The 20,662-nt window shown below is 42.3% G+C and overlaps 1 protein-coding gene across 1 annotated transcript in view; it reads left to right on the forward strand.

Moving 5' to 3' along the window:
• The first annotated feature begins 9,561 nt into the window (after positions 1–9,561).
• Positions 9,562–20,662, forward strand: part of LOC124594167 (glucose dehydrogenase [FAD, quinone]-like) — a 204,598-nt gene continuing 193,497 nt past the window's right edge. The window contains exon 1 of the mRNA XM_047132523.1: positions 9,562–9,673. The gene's annotated coding sequence lies outside the window, so the exon portion shown is untranslated. The remainder of the gene's footprint in view (positions 9,674–20,662) is intronic.

The raw sequence follows: 20,662 nt of genomic DNA on the forward strand, positions 1-20,662 counted from the left end.
GCGAATTTTAACAGGTTCTTTTACTTTTTATTATTCTGATGATGGAAGCGTGACTTCCGAAACGCGTCAATCTTAGTGTTTTACACTATAAACAAGTGGTTGAGCCGATATATTTTTTTAATAAGGCTGCACTTCTTTTTCTTCTGTGATATACTGCAGAATGTGTCATTGTGGATAATATTACGTGAGCAGTGGAACTAACTACCGCGGATATTTTATTTCTCCTTTTTTTTAAATGTAGTCCCCTACTGCACCGGTTGACCTTGGGACTCGGTATTTGGCGGACACGCACTTTTCCTTTCTCTTGGAACTGTCCGCAACCGGTTAACGAATACTTTTCAGTTGCAAGGGGGCTCACGCGAGTGCCCCATTTATACATTGTAATGTGGTTAAGATAAAGCCAAACACTTCATTAATCCTTTTAGCGGGCATTTCTGTTGTTGCAATGACTGTAGTTGCTAAGCTCGCCGTTGTGGATGAGCGCAATCTGATACTATAAACAGGAATCCAGGGATGGCTGTTGAACAGTGATTTATGTGTTAATGAAATGAATCTGCCACAAAGCTCTGCCTCAATAACAAATTTCTCCTGTTGTATTTTTTGCTGCTATTTGGAATGCTCTAGACCTGTAGACAACACGCAGGCAGAACAGAGCTGCAGGACTTAAGGTGTAGGTGACGTCAATAGGTTCAAATGGTTCAAATGGCTCGGAGCACTATGGGACTTCTGTGGTCATCAGTCCCCTAGAACTTAGAACTACTTAAACCTAACTAAACTAAGGACATCACACACATCCATGCCCGAGGCAGGATTCGAACCTGCGACCATAGCGGTCACGCGGTTCCAGACTGAAGCGCCTAGAACGGCACGGTCACACCGGCCAGCCGTCAATAGGTGCGTGAGGCATAACACGGTGGCTTTATTTAAAACTAATTTAATAATGACGCCAAATTCCTTTTTCGCATCTGGTTGTGCCATACAGTTCGAAAATGTCAGAAACTAGCTCAGGTGTATATCGATAGCGAAATATGGGGTTTTTCGTCTGACGCAGTTGCTTTGGCATATTCGAAAAGCTCGAGTCTGCGTTAATGTATTTCACAAACCATCGCCATGGAAAGCATCCGAATAGTCATCGCTTACGTTATCTCTCAATAATTCTCCAAAATCTGTTGAGGTGATCACCTGTCACTAGTAACTTAACCTCACTCTCAAACAACCGATCATGGTCCATGAAAGTAAATCCAAGTCCCAGAAGGCCAGATGCTCTGGATTTCTAACAACCCACTTGTGTTTCATCTTTCCTGTGAAACCGGTACCGAGTCGACGTAAGCATTTTGTTGCTGTTCCCAAACTAGCTTTAGGGATAATTCGACGTCATTAGTGGTTTTTTATGTTGTGCTATTAATTACATGTCAAAACATTAATAACATTTTGTGTTGCCTCCTGCATCATGCGATGTGTAGGATTATATTTATTAGGTACCTGCTATGGAACATAGACACCTGATAATTCAACTGTAGCTGCTGGCCGCGGTGGCCGTGCGGTTCGAGGCGCTTCAGGCGGTTCAGTCTGGTAACCGCGCTGCCGCTACGGTCGTAGGTTCGAATCCTGCCTCGGGCGTGGATGTGTGCGATGTCCTTATGTTAGTTAGGTTTAAGTAGTTCTAAGTTCTTGGGGACTGATGACCATAGATGTTAAGTCCCATAGTGCTCAGAGCCATTTGAACCAATCAACTGTAGCTAAACTGCGCGTTGTATTTGTGTCTGAGCGTAACTGTTGGCTTTGAGACAACAGTCTGTTCGTTGAACTTCAATTGGTATGAATGTGTGTGCCGCGCACGGTCCGCTACTGATGGAGTTTCTGCTGCGACACTGTTTTTCTGAATACGCGGAAAATTTTTGAGAAGAGAGTACTGTAGGTATAGCAGTTCAGGGCAGTCAGATCAGTTTCTTTGCACAAAGCCTGTTTCTTGCAACAATCACAATTCTATACCTTTGTCACTGCATGGAGCTAAACAGCTCTCGGAACGCAATAAATATTATCTGCAAAAATCTTTATGTTCCGCTCGTAAATTGGTACCGAGATGACGTTCGTTATCCAATTACTTTACGATTATAGCATCTAAGATTGTCGAAAGAACTTGTTGGTCTCTGGTGTCACTTTAATCTCTTCTTGGCCGCAACTGTGCTGCCGGTATTGTGTTATTTTTACTATAAAACGCATTCATCATATTATAATTTCATTAATTACATAATCATAGTAAGTGTTTAATGAATGATTTCCCAATACCAGTCGAATACTCAAATTAGTATCAAATCACAATGCTAATACTTAATAGGACTACTTAAAATAACATAATCGAGTTCATATGGAGCTACGAATTGTTGCTGTCAAGTGCGAGGAAGATATCGAATATCCACCTCAACAATACATAAATTAATAAACAATAACAGACGTAATAATGTACTTGATCAGCTATCCCTAAACAGATAACATATAACAGATAACATGTCCTGCTGAGTACCCATGTTTTACTTTTAAGTATCCAAATGCGCCCCACGCCATTACATCTGTCCCTCGTTCAACATAGCATATTGCCGAAAGTCGTCGGAGCTTCTGGTGAGAAAGCTGTGTGTGGTATTATCAAGGTCTCTAACGGAACATATGTGGAATTACGTTGTGTCTAAGAGACGTGTTTTCTGACTGTAAAGGGCACTGAACTAACGGGTATCAATTTATCATGACCAACATTAAATTTAAAAAATTAAAACCTACGTAAAAGGACGGTAGGATTCCAGTTTTTTGGCCTTACTTCTGGTCAAAAGTTAATGATCCAGACAACGAACCCGTCAGTGATCTGCAGAGCAGTGGAAGAAGATTAGTGCGGTGGTAAGTTAGTGTAGTTGATACAGGGATAAGAGACGAAGATATTTATTTATCTGAGCATACTGTGACGACAGTGAAATTACTTGAAAGTGGTTGGAGGTTGGTGGTGGACGGAAGAGGGGCGGGGGGGGGGGGGGGGGGGCTGACTGGGAGTGTCCAAGTCAAAGTCAAACCCAGGTAACTCTGATCTGATATCTTTAATAAGTACCAACTGATATGACTTGCCTTTGTTTTTCTCCCATTTACAAAAAATGGTTCAAATGGCTCTGAGCACTATGCGACTTAACTTCTTAGGTCATCAGTCGCCTAAAACTTAGAACTAATTAAACCTAACTAACCTAAGGACATCACACACATCCATGCCCGAGGCAGGATTCGAACCTGCGACCGTAGCGGTCATGCGGTTCCAGACTGAAGCACCTTTAACCGCACGGTCACACCGGCCGACTCTCCCATTTACACCAAGATTCAAGTGCGTACCTGCATTACGTGGACGACTGAGGGAATACGTGTGGGGTTCAGTGTTGCGTCTGGTGTATTTTACATGAATATGGCATGAAAATAAAAACAGAATGAAGGGCTCTGGCAGCATTTTACCTCGGACAAGGAGAGTTACCGAGTACTACGTCCCATTCAACAGTCAGATCCCCATACACTCACAAAAGATACTGACGAGAACTTTGGAACGTAAACCCGACATTGGTGATCAGAAAACTTACGCCACCACTCCTCCCTTTGGCAGCAACACAATATTTCTGAAAATTATCTCATCCACTAGGATTTGAATCGGGTTGTAGTGTGCATTATTGCTCACCGCTACAGTGCTACGAAGCGTGTCCAGAAAGTAAGTTCCAGTCAGTCACGAAATGGACACCACAGCTAAAATCCGATGAAGCTTTGCGCAGAAGTATTGGGTAGTGTCTCTGGTATGACCATCGATCGCGTCACATTGCACATTGCTGTTCTGAGCGCACAGTGAACACATAAAGCTGCCTAGAAAATCCTCTCTCCCGCCAATATTTCGCCTGATTTCATACAACTCTACATAAAGTTACTGTTACATGGTATGGCGACTGCACACCTCTAACCTTGTATACTAGTAACACAACCAGTTTGTAGTTGCAACACTTCTTTACTGATTACACATACACATGAATTCATCAGCAGTAATAACCAATTAACAACATTTGCATATCAAGGCCCGCTCCACAGTTAGTATTTACAATATTAACCGTCACACTTAGGGCAACGGCCCCTTTACGTGCCGGCAACAACGACCAAAATAATAGATGAAATAGTTAACAAAATGTTTACAATGTCGGCTATCGCCTTTCTCATTCAGTTTTACACTTACTGAAAAGGTAAAATTAAGTTGATGCTATCTGACCTGAAGGGTACTACTAATTGTTCTGTTTACACTTAGCATTCTCCTACACTCAACGTCCGGAAGATTCTAGACTTAATGCAAGCTTAAGGCAAAACGTCAATTTGATGAACACGTGATGGACGCGAGCAAACGTTAATCTATTACGATTTCACAAACACACGATCCAAAGAGCGAACTTGTATTCAACTTTGAGCAGTAAGAAATCTTCTGCCTAAAAAAAGCCTATCGTTGAATGGAATAGAGAAATCGCGCGTTAACGGGGTCCGGACGGCCCTGAGTTCAATTCCGGAGATTTCCGTCACACTGCAAGCTCGCGGGGCGAGGTTTGCTCGCGTCGACCACTATATACGTTTCTGAAGACAGGAAAACATCAGCGGCAGACACACTAGTGTATACAAGTTACACAAATATACATATAGAAAATCAGTACCTTAATATAAACGTATTACAAGTTAACCAATGAACAGAATTAAGGAGCTGTTTCCTTTGATCCAAAAAAAGTTTAGATACTACGTGAAAAGATGTCTCAGTCCACACCCAATGACTTAAGATCCACCTTACAAGAAAATCTGTCTTTGCTGAATGGCTGACACCACATAAATGCCGGCCGGGGTGGCCGAGCGGTTCTAGGCGCTACAGTCTGGAACCGCGCGACCGCTACGGTCGCAGGTTCGAATCCTGCCCCGGGCATGGCTGTGTGTGATGTCCTTAGGTTAGTTAGGTTTAAGTGGTTCTGTTCTAGGGGGACTGATGACCTTAGCAGTTAAGTCCCATAGTGCCCAGAGGCATTTGAACCATTTTTGAACCACATAAATCAAACGTGCAGTACCTAAAGTGATAATCAACCTTCGGACAGGTATTTGAAATTGCAACAGAAAACTGTCACTTCAATAGGTCGCTAATGCAATAAGCACGGCCCATATGGTCACAGACCAAAGTATACACGGCCTCTATCTGACCATAAAACACAATGTGACCTATATTTATCATGGCCACTTGCCTTCCATACACACAAGAAATTATTAAGAAACAACTACCACTAATTCATAAAACCAGAAAATTCCAAATCTGTAACTAAATTAAGAAATTAGGTTCAAGTGAACCAGCTACCTTCAGCGTGCCACTAAGCACCAAATCCAGACTTACAAATGCGAGGCGCTATTTCTAGCCACTTTAGTAACATAATTTCATGGCTGTTCCAGAACAAAACTCGCCTCGCCACCACTGCAGTGAATGTTCTGCTGACCACTAGCACAAGCGACTGCAACAATCAACAGTCCTTAAGAATACAATAATGTTCACTATATATTGAAGGAGGAACACACCACGAAAGCTTGGCGATTAATTTTTTTTCTTCATGTGAAATTCACACGTCATCCATCCATATAGCTCTCGAGGTATTAGCAAATCCTGGTCGCCAATGGCCAGCCGTGTCAATACAACTTTAATACTTTCCGGCAGCGGCCCATGCTTCTTCGTTGCTCCAACTCAACTGGTCCTCGCGGCATACGGCCGTGCCACGTGACATGGTGTCGCCAACACCCGACAACGACAACATCGAAAGCACGTCACGTCACAGACTGACTCGGCTCATGCGCGGACCCACTCTCCTTGATTTGCGCACGCGCCTCCATACATAGCCTGCCTCAAAACCGCAAAGAGAACAAGGTACAGGGGCAACGATCAAAGATGGAAGTAAGAATCGACATCGCCTGCCGCCAGAAACCCACCAGCTCAATTCTCGGCCGCACACTGCAGGGGCAATGAAAACGCTCTTGGAAGTTTTTCAATGGGAGCTGTTTGAACACCCACCATACATCCCGCACGTGGTTTCGTCAGGTTTTCATCTCTCCTTACGTAAACCACTGACTGTGAAAACAACAGTTTGGTGTAGCAATGATCTGCAGACTAGCGTAGAAAAGTGTCGGAAAGCACAGGCGGTCGCCTCCTTTGACGAGGGTGTTGGAAATCTGGTACAGCGCTGCGACAAATGCGTAAGTCGGAACGGTGACTATACAGAGAAGTATCTGGAAGGTGTAGCTAACTGTTGCAAATAAAACATTTCTTATTTTCATTGTGCTTTGCATTTCGCGACCGATCGGAACTTATTTTTTGGATAACCCTCGTACATTCACGCCGATCCATGTGCAATATTTGGTCTGGTCTTCTAGCTAGATAACAGAATAAAATGAATGAATGTATTTTCCTTCTGATATAGGTTCAGATGACTAGTCTTGAGCGACGGCGTAATAAATGGGGATATTCGTGAAAAATCTGTGAACGCTAGGTATGAAAACAAAGTAGACAACAGGATGCTTCCACACCATGGCACAATTTTGGAACTGAGTATGATCTTTATCTGCACCGCATTTCCCCCGTCCATAAGGCAAGAACTATTGCATGTCGTTCGAGGAGGATGAATTTGTTTGACCTGCTTTTCGGAACCTTGACCTGAACATACTGAAAGTTTGTTCGATGAACTATATTACTAGCTATACGTTTCGAAGAGGATGAATTTGTTTGATCTGCTGCTCGAACCCTTGACTTGATCATACTGAAAGTCTGTCGGATGAACTATATTATTAGCTACACGTTTCGAGGACGATGAATTTGTCTGACTTTCTGTTCGAAACATTGAACTGACCGTACTGAAAGTCTGCCGGATGGACTATAGTATTAGCTGTACGTCTTATTGATGAATACTCACCATGCCTCAGGAAGAAAGAAAACAAGCCAGCTTTCAGAGTATTCAAAACTGGTGCCATATCTTCCCCGAGGATCAAAGGCTTAGAAAAATTATGAATTACTGTGCTGGTAAACTTCTACGTTATTTGATACAAAGACAGCTGAACGTACTCAGACATTTCTCTCTTTACTTATTCTGATAGTCACTAAACTGACACACAGTATTTTTAGCGTAACGCAATCTGACTTTCAATAATCCCTACAAAAGAATGGCCCTGACTAAAAATAACCTATACCTTTCATGAATCACTTACCTCACAAAAATCTTCGTTACTCGAACTACCGCAATATAGCGAGCGCTAATACTGCCAGCTAAATAAAAGGTTCTAACTACTGAAGACACTAACTACTGATAGGCATAGTTAGAAAATGAAAGATTTTTATAGAGAACAAACGATGTATTTACCTTAATAGTGTTCAAAAGTCATCATATATATATATATATAATTTTGTGACATCCAATTTAACAAATTTCCTTTTTCCGATGGACACACGTCCATATCGTGCGCTCAAAACTCTGGCATCTCTCTCTCCACATCCACCACTGCTGGCGGCTCACCTCTAACTGCAAAACGCCACACGCTGTTCACATCCAACTGCCCAAAACTACAATAGCGAATATTCCAACAATGCCAACCAGCCACAAACTGCACACAGCACAGTCAGTGATTTTCATACAGAGCGCTACGTGGCGTTACCAACATAAAATCCTAAGCAACCTACTTACACAGCTGAGGCTCTTTATGCTATCTGTTATTTGACTGAGGTTGTGGGAACGATCATCAATCTGTCACAGTGAGAACCAGCCACACAGAGTACAAAAATTCGCGCATGAAGAGTAATTTTGAAGCGTCACGCTGCAACGGCTGTGTGGGGAATAACGATGAGGATATGGGCAACAAGAGCTTTCTGGACGAAATGGATGTTTTCTACGATAATATGGCGATTTACGTGATTATTCCATGGTCAGGGTCACGTTCAGACAAATAACAGGCTTGAAACGAGAGTAGGAATTTATTCTGTGTGATCAAGCATCTGGCGAATGGCGTGAACTTCATCAACGATTGCTATTTCAAGTTTCAAAGACAGTGCCGAAAAGAAGATTAGAGGGGAATATAAATTTTTTAAAGGCTGGAGTGATGGCTAGTGGTTGTATTATACGAGCAGTAAGTTAGAGCGGTACCCCAACGTTCATATAAACTCAGTCCTACTCTGGGAGCTACGTGGGCTGTATCCTAACGTGAAGACAAGCATACAGCTGACAACCGACTGTCCGCGACAAGCTCCATAGCGTTTAGCACCTGTTACTGTAGTTCGTTTAACGACTCAATTGCGTTCCCACCATGTTCCAAAGGTTTTGCAGTGGTCGTGCTGCGGCAAGAACATTTTTTAGATACGAATAAGAGTGATTGCGTTGTAGATGCGGTATATGAACGGACATCACGCTAATGAAAGAAGCGTCCTTGAAGAACTTATGACATCAGCGTGTGGCCAATAATTTTGACAGCGTGGCGGGCATCTTTATTGCAACAAACAGCGAAGGAAAATGTGAGTTGTACCTGCAACTAAATGTACTCTGACACCAGTCATGGAAAGGGAGTTTGTGTAAAAAGCGAACACATTGCATAATTAGCACCACGACGTACACATTCGTTACAATCACTTACAATCACTTACATACGTGCAAGATCTGACCACATCAGTGGAAAGAACACTTCATTCTGCAGATGCCATCACAGCAGACTATAATCGCACTCTCGTAGTGTGTTGAGCATGGCTGCAAGTAGACCTAGAATGGTTCGTCTTGAACTACAAGTGTTACATATGCTCTGGTATCTCCCCTGGATATTGTGCGGACTGTACAGTAACTTCGTATGAAGAACTTTGTCTCTGGCTCGATAAGGGATCTTTCCATCCAGCGGCTCATGATCCTTACCCCGTCAGTAGCACATGTAGGAGTATGTCGACAGCTTCATACAGCTTCTAGTAGCCATACCATATGATTTAGTGAGAAGCTTGGGAAAGAAGCTCCTATGCATCCTTGTTACCTGGTTGTATTCTTTCATGACTGTCGACGCAAATATTCACCTGTAACGACGTCAGAGTTGCCACAAGCACAGTACAAGATGTTTTAAGTGTCACCTATCAACACAATATACCGTCATTATCTCTACACGTCGCTCACATTTTATGTCCAAATGATGATGGCAGTAAATCTTTCGGATGTTTTTGTAAAAGATAAGAGCCATGCCCATACTGTTCCGTTACATAACCATTCCCGGTTATACGGTACATGACCACGGTTGAAGGTTAAAATGCTTGCAACGAGGAAATCGCCAGTAGCGTTAAAGGACGCCGTTTACAGGTCTTCGACTCAGTGATTATGCCGTCAATAATTAGTTTCCTGAGAGCCGCCCTCTTCATATTCAAGAAGTCGTCGTTTCCCTAGATTTACATAGCGGCGCTAGTGATGGTGGGTGCGCCTCTTCCAGAGTCAGTGAGTTCTGCGGGGGCCCAGAGGCAGCAGGTGTCCGCAGACAACCAATAGCCGGCTTGTCCTCCTTACATAAGCGCCAGCAGGTCGCCAGCTCTGCGCCGACAAGTCGACACTCCAGCCTGAGCGGCCGTGCGGCGAGCTCGCAGACCTCCGCAACCGTAAGTACTGTGCGCGCTGCGCCCGTCCCCATTACACGCGCGCTCACTGCTGGCGTTCACAGGTCGTCCGTCATACACTACGCTTACATGCGACACGTCTTCAGAAAGACGGAAACCGTTTTTCGCTGTCGTGTTTACATGTCAAGTCTAAAGCTGATTTGCTAGCCCAGTTAAACATGGCGCCTGGAAAACAGCTGTTGGAGTCCATGATTTAGTCAGCACAGTCGCTATTTCTCTTCAATTAGACGAGGTGTAAACTGCATCAGTCTAATATTCCTATTTCTCCTACATTATGCAAAAAGCCATTCCGTCCATATTAGCTGAAAGTTTTGGAAAACAACACGAAGCCTGCGTTTACATCGGAGCGAAAATCAGTTGTGGGACTGAAAAAGCAACAACCAAAAGCGGATTTCCAGAATCGATTTTGAAGTGTTTACACGACAACCCAGAAGCGGTATTGGGAAATCGGTTTACGAAATCCGGTTTAGGGAGCCCCACGTAAACGGGGTGATAGAGCGCACGCCCTGCCTCACGTCATTGCCTTCAGCAACGCAAAGGGTTTTAGTTTTACTGTCACTCCAACATGTTTCGATATTCTCTAACCATCACGGCAGATTAATTTACCTCTAAAATGGGTATATAATATTTGGAACAAGTACAACTATAAATATTTAGGCCAAATTCTAGGGTAATCACAATCCTTACCTATACTGATTGATTCACCTGCCGCTACAGATCAGTTTTATGCTGCCAGTGCCGGCCGCGGTCGCCGAGCGGTTCTAGGCGCTTCAGTCCGGAACCGCGCGACTGCTACGGTCGCAGGTTCGAATCCTGCCTCGGGCATGGATGTGTGTGATGTCTTTAGGTTAGTTAGGCTTAAGTAGTTCTAAGTTCTAGGGGACTGATGACCTCCGATGTTAAGTCCCATAGTGCTCAGAGCCATTTGAACCATTTTTATGTGGCCAACACTACGTCTGAATCAGGAACGGTGACCAGCGGGCGAAAACCATATAATCGATCTGAGTCCCCAGCTCTGGGCGACTGTTGGCAAATGGAATCATACTGCGAAGAATACCAGTGAAGAGTAGCCATGAGCTACACAGTAGTTTTGGACCAAGATATTCCCAACTTCTGCCATGCTTATCCAAGTGCCTCGAATCTTTCATTGAGTAATTAGTCGTGTAGTCATATAGTTTTTGGATGTCTCTGTAAATTTTTTCCGTTTCTTTCGTAAACAGTTCAGCAACGTTGCCTTGTAATGTGTGTTTCACTATCGGAACCAACGAGATACAAAAATGGAAAATGTTGAAGTAAGAACTTTCCAGTACACAGCCCAATGAAAAAATTAATAAATAATTCGCCACGTTTATGTGCTGAAATAATTTCATAAACAAAATTTGTACACTACGTCTAAGTTGTCTTCGTATAGTTTGCCAGTCATTGTCAGACATTTTGGCATTGTGCTTCTCGTCTCCTAACGGAACTGGTCAACAACATTCTTCTATCATGTGGGGGTAGCATACGACATCGGTAGGTGCAACTGAATGACCTTACATATACATACATTTTCAATGCGTTACATACTGGAAAGTTGTTACTTCCATGCTTCCAATTTTGATATTTTCCGTTTATTTCGTTGTTTATAATGAACTGTTTACGAAAGATCAAGTACTATAAACAGAACAAACTTACAGACACATCCAACTGTATCACAACACCTCTAATTACACAAAGAAAGATTGTAGACACTTGGATAAATATACCAGCAGTATGGTATATCTTGCTCCAAAAATACTGTGTAACTCATTGTCAATCGTCACTCGTATTTTGTACAGTTTATTCCATTTGCTAACAGTCACTCAAGGCTTTGAGGAAGAAATTATACCGATTACGTGGCTGTCGCCTGTCTGGATACCGTTCCTGATACAGAAGAAGTGCAGGTTGCGTAAAATGGATCGGTAAGGTCAGCTGAATCCCCATTTATATAGACCTCGAAATAAGATGCAAACTAAAAAAAAAAAAGACAAAAAAAGACATTAGTCGATATTAGTCTTCTTTAAGTCATGTCAACCATTTCGTGATAAGCTTTCGTGCAATTTTAGATGCAACTTTTCAGCTGAGATTATAGTGGCATTCTTTTTCGCACTTTCCCTACGTTTGCTTTCTAATTGAAAGATACTGAAGGTCAGAGTTTGTATTCCACGTCTGACAATTCACACGTCATACATTGCGTAATACTCTACAGCCAAACCTTCATTGGAGAAATAGCATATAGCCCCAGTTCATGTATGCTCTGTGCCACTACACAGCTCCACCTTTGTCTAACAGTAAATATATATTTGAAAGTATCTTATAAACGTCAGAAACAACTCGCGACATATTGCATAAAAACCGCATTTATCGTTTCAGGCAAAAAATGGTTCAAATGGCTCTGAACACTATGCGACTTAACTTCTGAGGTCATCAGTCGCCTAGAACTTAGAACTAATTAAACCTAACTAACCTAAGGACATCACACACATCCATGCCCGAGGCAGGATTCGAACCTGCGACCATAGCGGTCGCTCGGTTCCAGACTGCAGCGCCTAGAACCGCACGGCCACACCGGCCGGCTGTTTCAGGCAAAGAAGAGATATCTTCGTGACAGCTCTACGAGCGTGAGCAGAATTTCTTCTAACGCTACTTAAATTTTACGCTGCTGTGCATGAGAGTTTCGAATCTTTTCTCACACAGTAGTCACTTTTATGATCAGTTGGCAATATACTCAATCTAGACTGTTGTGCCTCTAAAGATGTCAGCCGTTACTTCGTAGCTTGAGATGGTGATGTCACCTGGGTCTCCGCCGATACCTTCATTCGGTATTGGCACAGAGCTCTGTCTGTGATGATTTACAGGCCAAATGGCAAAGCATGGGAGGAAAGCATAAGCAAAGACATCTTATGGCGAATACATCCCCGTCCTTAATTTAAGATAGCGGTTAAGTCTACAAGAATGGCAAGAAATCTCACAAAGATACGTAAGAGAAACGGTCTACTTTACTTTCATTTACCTTTATCCCGTGCCTACACGGGGGTGGCATGGTTATTATCAGATGCGGCACTGTTAATGTAATGTTAGAGGACAGCCAGATGCCATTCTGTCTGCATGTACTGTTATCCATCTGAAAGAATGCAAATTGTTTCTAAATGTTTGCAAATCGTAGAACTGAGGCGGGATGTGAGTACCAGCCCAGCATTCACTTCGTCGGATGTGGCAAACCGCCTACAAACCACAACCAGATTGGTCGACACACTGGACCTCGTCGTTAATCAACAGGGGGCTTCGATCCGGACCGGCAGGCGCACCCGAGTCCCGGAAGCGGCATACTAACGTTAGCGGCTATCCGCTCGGGTACTTAAGAGAAGCGATATTTTTATTATTTCACAATGCAGAGCTCGAGCACCATATATATAGTCAGTCAACAATCCTATTGGTATTTACATTTCGCCATTGCTGCATCTGGTTCCACGCTATAGAGATTATTGCTGCTGTTAGTTGATGGCTAACCTCTGGGAGCGATATTCAGTGTCAAACAGTAGGTTTCCTCTACTGAAGTGGTCAACTACAGGATACACAGAGTTCCTCGTGCCCAGTTGACGGTCCGTTAAGCTGCCTACGATGATTCTAGTCGAAAGAATCTCACCCCGGTGTGGGCTATACTACGACTTATTATCATGAAATAGCGAACCCCCATTCAGGTACACCAACTCCGACTTCCGCAACAAATGGATGGCTATCACACCGCACGGTTGTAGAAGAGGCGGGAGCTTATACAAGTAAGACCCAGAAACGAATTCGTTGGATCCGTTATGCAGAGAACCAGCTGGGCGAGTGCCGCCGTGAACCGTTAATGTGACCTCCAGTAGCGGCATAATTTGTGTTGCGTTGCTGAACTGTGTTAGCAACTCGCCGTGCTGCGGGTATTATTAACCCATAAGCGTTCTAGTGTGGTCCTGGAGAACTCCAGGCGTGTGAACGAAACAACAGATGACTTTTGTGTTCCTGGTATTTCTCAGTGAAGTTATGCCGTTTAACGTGGAGTGTTTCCTGTCATAGTTTCTGAGATAAACAGGTCTCACATATCTTCAATTTTTTGGTCCTGTCCTCCTCAGTTGCGCGTAATACTACGGTATGTTGATGATTTTCACTTATGGACCGTCTGACAGCAACTGAATAAAACACAATTTTAGTGCCATACGCGTTTTGCCTTTATTTTCTGCAAGGCATCATCAGTGGCCTGTAATATGTACATATTTTAGCTATTTTTTTTTTTTTTTTACATTTTTGTCACTGTGCCTATAACCAACCACCAGAACTGTTTATAACCTATAGGCACAGTGACAAAAATGTAAAAAAAAAAAAATAGCTAACATATGTACATATTACAGGCCACTGATGATGCCTTGCAGAAAATAAAGGCGAAACGCGTATGGCACTAAAATTGTGTTTTATTCAGTTGCTGTCAGACGGTCCATAAGTGAAAATCATCAACATACCGTAGGTCTCACATACCCCGCCAAATTCTGACGTAAGTTATTTTTCATTCTTTCTATTAGTGTTTTGTGCGATTGAAGTCTCGGCGTACTTCGAAGTGAGTAAAATATCAATGAGAATCTTAATATTTATGTATGTATGCATTATTTTTCAGGATGATATCATACAAGCGTTAACAGCTGACGGGTTAGAGAGAATAGTGAATGATCCTGCGTTTTTGCAGTCTGTTTAGGGGAGCACAGTAGACGTGGAAGAATTTCTGTCAAGTGATCATGATTCTACATCTGAAATGACGTCAGAAGGTAGGTGTGAAGAATCAGATGAAGAGGGGTGTTATATGACTTCTGCTGACAAGTGCGTTTTTGGAAAAAGCTGTGCTACATGTGGTCACAAGAAGCTCCTCCTACAACTCGTATCCTCGGTCACAATACAGTTGGTCACCTTCCAGGCGCTAGATGCGAAGTAAAAATGCTTGATTCAAGGGACATATTATCTGCTTCGTAATTGCTCATTACTGAAGATTTGTTACAAATAATACTTACCAATACAAACATCAAAATACATAACATGTCAAACAAATACAGAGCGCCTCAACCAGCATTTACAAAACTGTTAGATGTAATAGAATTTAGAGCGTTTCTAAATCTGCTATATTTGTCTGGAATAATGAAATCTAATCATGATAATGATGTTGGACTTTTTGCTACTGATGGGACTGGTCGTGATGTGTTTCAGCCAATATTACTATTCATACATTTTTATTCATTTTGCCTTGCTTGCGTTTGGACTGTGCTACTAAAAGGGGTGCTAGGAAGGCTGACTTGCAGCGATTCGAGATGTATGGGAATTTTTTATACAGTTTTATCAAAAGTTTTATAATAGAAGATCAAACGTAATAATTGACGAAATGCTAGTATCTTTCCGGGAAAGGTGCAAATTTCGCATGTATGTGCCTTAGAACCCAGCCATATACGGCTTCAAAACTATGTGCTTTTGTACGAGTGTAATCCCAAAAGTAAAGTCTTTTATTTTTTTATAAGTACATAGACCTGTTTATTTCTACAATGATTTACAGCTTGAACATTTAGCTATTTTTCGAAATAATGACCTTTTCTGTCGATGCATTTTTATAAATGCTGTGGCAGTTTTTGTATGCCCATGTCATACCAGCTCTCCGCCATGCTGTTCAGAAAGTTATGAACCTCTTCTTTCACCTCATCGTCGGAGGTGAATCGCTGGGATCACGATTAACGCTGACAGGTACTGTGAGACTCTGAAAAACCTCGAACGGGTAATTCAGAACCGGAGAAGAGGAATGTTGCGCAAAGGCGTACACATTCTCCATGACAACGCTCGCCCACACATCGCTCGGCAAATCGTTGCTCTCCTACAACACTTTCAGTGGAACATAGTCACCCATCCACCCTATAGTCCTGACTTGGCGCCCAGTGAGTATCATCTGTTCCCTAGGTTAAAAGAACATTTGGCCGGAAAGCGATTCAGCTCCGACGACGAGGTGAAAAAGGAGATTGATAACTTTCTGAACAGCAAGGCGGCGACCTGGTATGACATGGGCATACAAAAACTGCCATAGCGTCTACAAGAATGCATCTACAGGAACGGTGATTATTTCGAAAAATAGCTAAATGTTCAAGCTGTAAACTGATGTAAACCACTGTAGAAATAAACAGGTCTATGTACATATAAAAATGGGAGACCTTACTTTTTTGATTACCATCGTAATGCGCGAACATTCTATTTATGTAATGCATTTGTCTACACAGGTAGAAGTATAAATGCAAGCACATTATCAATTCCAACACAGGATGTTCTGAAATTAGTAACACCAATTGAGGGAAGCAACAGAAGTGTGACAGTAGACAACTGGTTCGTGCTGCTTGAGCTCTCTCTGATCAAATGAAAGCCAAAAACTTGACTGTCTTAAGTACTCTGGAGGTAAATAAACCGCAGATTCTAGAAGAATTGGAACCAGACAGGAAGCGCCCTGCAGAATCTGCATTATTGCGGCATAACGAAGAAAAGACAATTTGTACTTATGTTCCTTGGAAAAGTAGAGTTGTTTTGTTGTATTGATTTGTGCACCAGTACTTAGTACTTAGTACTTAGTACTCGAAAGAACAACTTGCCAGGTAAAATAAATGCATAAATAAATAAATAAATAAACCTGAAGTGATCATTTACTACAATGTCACAAAAAGCAGGAGTGGATGCAGTGGACCAACCTTCGATATCACGGTGAACACACAGACAGTTAGTGTCTGTATTTTATGCCATTTCAAACATAGTAAGAGTCAATGCTACCATCTTATTTCAGTGCATCGAAAGAATTGATGAAACTGATTATTTAAAAAGAAGATAACCGCTACAAAGTTTCGCAATGGATTTAGTGAAACCCCACATACAACGTCGAGATGTCCAATCCCCTTACTTGTGAACTGAGAGATGTTCTTATTAAACTTAGTTGAACTCCGCTTGCCTCAATATCTTCTGAGCCAGAACGCCAAAGAAAATTGCAGACAAGAAAATCCAAATAGTGTATGAAAAATGCTCAAAACATGTTTGTCCCGGGCACAGATTTTCACTGTGCCAAAATTGCTCGTAATCTTATCTACAATGTGTAAAAACGTTTACAATATTCAATTATAAACCAAAATAAAATTTCTTTAAATTACAGTTTCGTTTTATTTACTGGGGCACTTCACGACAACAAAAAATGGTTCAAATTGCTCTCAGCACTATGGGACTCAACTTCTGAGGTCATTAGTCCCCTAGAACTTAGAACTAGTTAAACCTAACTAACCTAAGAACGTCACACACATCCATGCCCGAGGCAGGATTCGAACCTGCGACCGTAGCGTTCTCGCGGTTCCAGACTGCAGCGCCTGGAACCGCACGGCCACTTCGCCCGGCACTTCACGACAGCACTAGTGTTAGTGTAAGACCATTTCATTAGAGTAGTTAACGGTCAAAAACTGTCGGTTTATGCTTAATCGACGTTCTTATTCAGTAGGCCTGTACTGCGCGGGTAACAGGAAAAGGTGTGACAACGAAGGATTATTTGGACCCGATCAAATTATGAATTTCGTGATGTAATCTCCAAACAAACGGAACAGTGCAGGTTTACAGAAGTGTGTAAGAACAGGGAGATACCAATATTTACGAATCGCTGCTTTGACGCGCAGCCGACTGTTGCTTCAGTCACGAAGAGTGCTACGTAACCCCTCGATCACGACCGCCACGTGCAGTGTACAGCAGCTGCAAGTGCAGAAGATGTTTATCTCGAGTACACTACTTAAGTTCCTTGTGGCAACGAGAGGTAGGACCGGGTAGGCGATGGGAAACAAATCGTCGACATACACAACGACGCAATGGACTTGACAGTATTGTAGATCTGATCAATGCAGTGGTAGCACTTAGCAAACCGAGCATCAAGATGTCTGTAGCAACGTTTACAAAAAAAATCACTATTTCGCTAGGAAATAAAAGTCGGTATTTTAGAGGGAGAAATTATGAACGCTGCTGCAATAAGACTCACTAAAATGCAAGCATATGAGATACGCAGCGTTTAGTGGAAAATTTATCATCGAAGTTTGAGACCTAAGTACCATTACTTTCAAAACACCGTGGAGGAGAATTGTCTGGTAAGAAAACGAGAGTATTCGTTAGTAGAAGACGAGAGCATTTTCCCGCGAAAGGCAAAGGTCCCGAGTTCGAACCTCGGTCCGGCACACAGCTTTTTTATCTGCCAGGAAGTTCCATTCATTAGGTACTTGCAGGAATATGCAACAGATAACAAATAAATAATCACGACTTTGTTTCATGTCAACCCACAACAATATTATTATGTGGTTCAAAAGAAAAGGCGCGCATATTCGCTAGGAAATGACGTAAACTGTTACTGGGACTGGTGTTTACTGGTTTCAAGAATTCTCACCAGACTTAACACAGTGTACGGGTTAGAGGTATACCGAGGCATATTTATCTGTTGCAAGCGACGTTAGTTACAGGTAATTTCAGGTAAAACAATGGGCAGTTGCGAAATTTGAAATAGGTTTAGAAGAGAAGCCTACGTAGAATGTGTAATATCTCTTTATATTCGATGAATTCTTCAGATACAATTCTACCCTTGAATGACGTTTACTAATTTTCTATCTTCATACTCGCAGAATCCATGCGAAAAGAAGTTCATACAATAGCTATGCCACGAGCGCATAAGTAATCTTTGTAGTACTTTCTCTGGTAGTTGTTAAAAAAGAAAAAGAGAGGGAGAGAGGGAGCTTCCGAGATTGTCTTCGTGCCGATTAGCCTGAGCTTGGTTTGGAAGAACTGTAATCTGATTATTGAGATTTATGACAGAAGATAACTGAGACGAAACTGTACGATTAAAAAGGAAATATATATAGATTGCTCCTTCAAATAAAAGGTGTGTATTGGAAATTTGAGAATTAATGATATTTGTCGATATATTGCGTAGTTGTTAATCAGAAGGGAACTTCCGAAAGAGTGGATACGAACCTGCATTTAATAATCCAAGAGCTCCATTACTTCTTCGGAAGGTTAAACTTCATCAAAGCCAAATATCCGCTTGATATGAGGTTTCCCGGCTGATTATACAACGCTCCCAAAATTACGAGGCATATTATTTGTACAGATTAGCAGACTGCCGCAAAGCACGAGCCTGCAGAGAAGAAGAATCTTCGCCTGATTTCGTTCTAACAAGTAAAATTTAAGAATCATTTTGAGTGACTGAGGTATGACTGTGTTTCCTAACATGAATGATTGATTGCTCGAACGAGTTGAGAGCTACAGAATTACGTAGAAAAGAAGGGAAAAAAATTACAAATGACACACTGTGACTAACGTCATGGCGCCTTTTACTTGACGATAGGTGCAGCACTAGTGCTGGAAGAACGAGACAACACACAAAACGTTCAGTACGATCTACATTTTCAGTATCATAAATCTAACACTGTGAAGACTATGCATAAGCAATTACCGTACTCTTGCTATTGGCGTCCCTATTACTTGAATTCATATCCCCAGAAACTACGGTGCATATCCGGCCAAGAGATCTATTTCCTTCCTGATTACAAAAGATTATCATCTTTAGCTGTGAGTTGAAAATGTGCCGCTTTGATTGAACCACATGGTAGAATGGTTTGCATTTGGCTTATGAGAATAATCTCGAAGGATGCATACCCACTTTATATGTATCGGACATTCCGTGTGGTTTCAAAATTGGACGTCCTGAGTTCCCCCACGAATCTGTGCACACTTTAATGAAAACTGTGTTGTGCTCTCCTGTATTCCACACTTCCGGTGCAAACTGAAGATGTATTATCAGGCATATCTTATTGCTGCTGATGTCCACAACCGTTACTTAGTTTACATTTCCCGTCAAGTACTACTGAAAATGTCTAACGGACTTAACTACACTGACCCGTAAGAAATATCCAGTAACACACGGGAACCTCATTCACCGTCCGCAGCTCATGGTCGTGCGGTAGCGTTCTCGCTTCCCACGCCCGGGTTCCCGGGTTCGATTCCCGGCGGGGTCCGAGATTTTCTCTGCCTCGTGATGACTGGGTGTTGTGTGCTGTCCTTAGGTTAGTTAGGTTTAAGTAGTTCTGAGTTCTAGGGGACTTATGACCATAGATGTTAAGTCCCATAGCGCTCAGAGCCATTTTTGAACCTCATTCACCGAACATTTTCAACAGTCTCTTCTACGCACGGTGAGCCATGAGCAGTTCGTAGTTTTATGGTCCCAGTTTTCACGAGTATAATTTCGAAAGGACTTTATCAAACATCACAGATCCAACCTCGAAGACACCTACCTCATCAACGCTTCTTCTGACAGGTAAAAGAAAGGACAAGCAACATCTGTTTATTTAAGCGTGTCACATTGGTAGGTGCTTAGACTTATGTTAACAGCATTAAATCGCAACAAAGGAAAGAACAGGTAATTACCGTTAAGGGATAGTCATCTTTAAATGATTTTTAATAGCAACTCATCACTCATCTCTTTGAAGTAATTTACAGTTATATATAAATATTTGTACCCTATTAGCATGGTGTTTCGTTGTTGTTGTTATTGTTGTTGTTTTGCTATGATGGTGGTTTTGATTCGGAAGTCCGCTGCAGAGTCAAATGGTTCAAATGGCTCTGAGCACTATGGGACTTAACATCTGTGGTCATCAGTCCCCGAGAACTTAGAACTAGTTAAACCTAACTAACCTAAGGACATCACACACATCCATGCCCGAGGCAGGATTCGAACCTGCGACCGTATCAGCCGCGCGGTTCCGGACTGAGCGCCTAGAACCGCTAGACCACCGCGGCCGGCCCCGCTGCAGAGTCCCTTCCTCTCTTCATAACTACAGCAACCCACACACTTTTGAATCTATTTACTGTATTCAAGCCTTGATCGCCTTTTAC

Source organism: Schistocerca americana, chromosome 2, assembly GCF_021461395.2.
Source record: "Schistocerca americana isolate TAMUIC-IGC-003095 chromosome 2, iqSchAmer2.1, whole genome shotgun sequence".
Classification (NCBI taxonomy): Eukaryota; Metazoa; Arthropoda; class Insecta; order Orthoptera; family Acrididae; genus Schistocerca; species Schistocerca americana.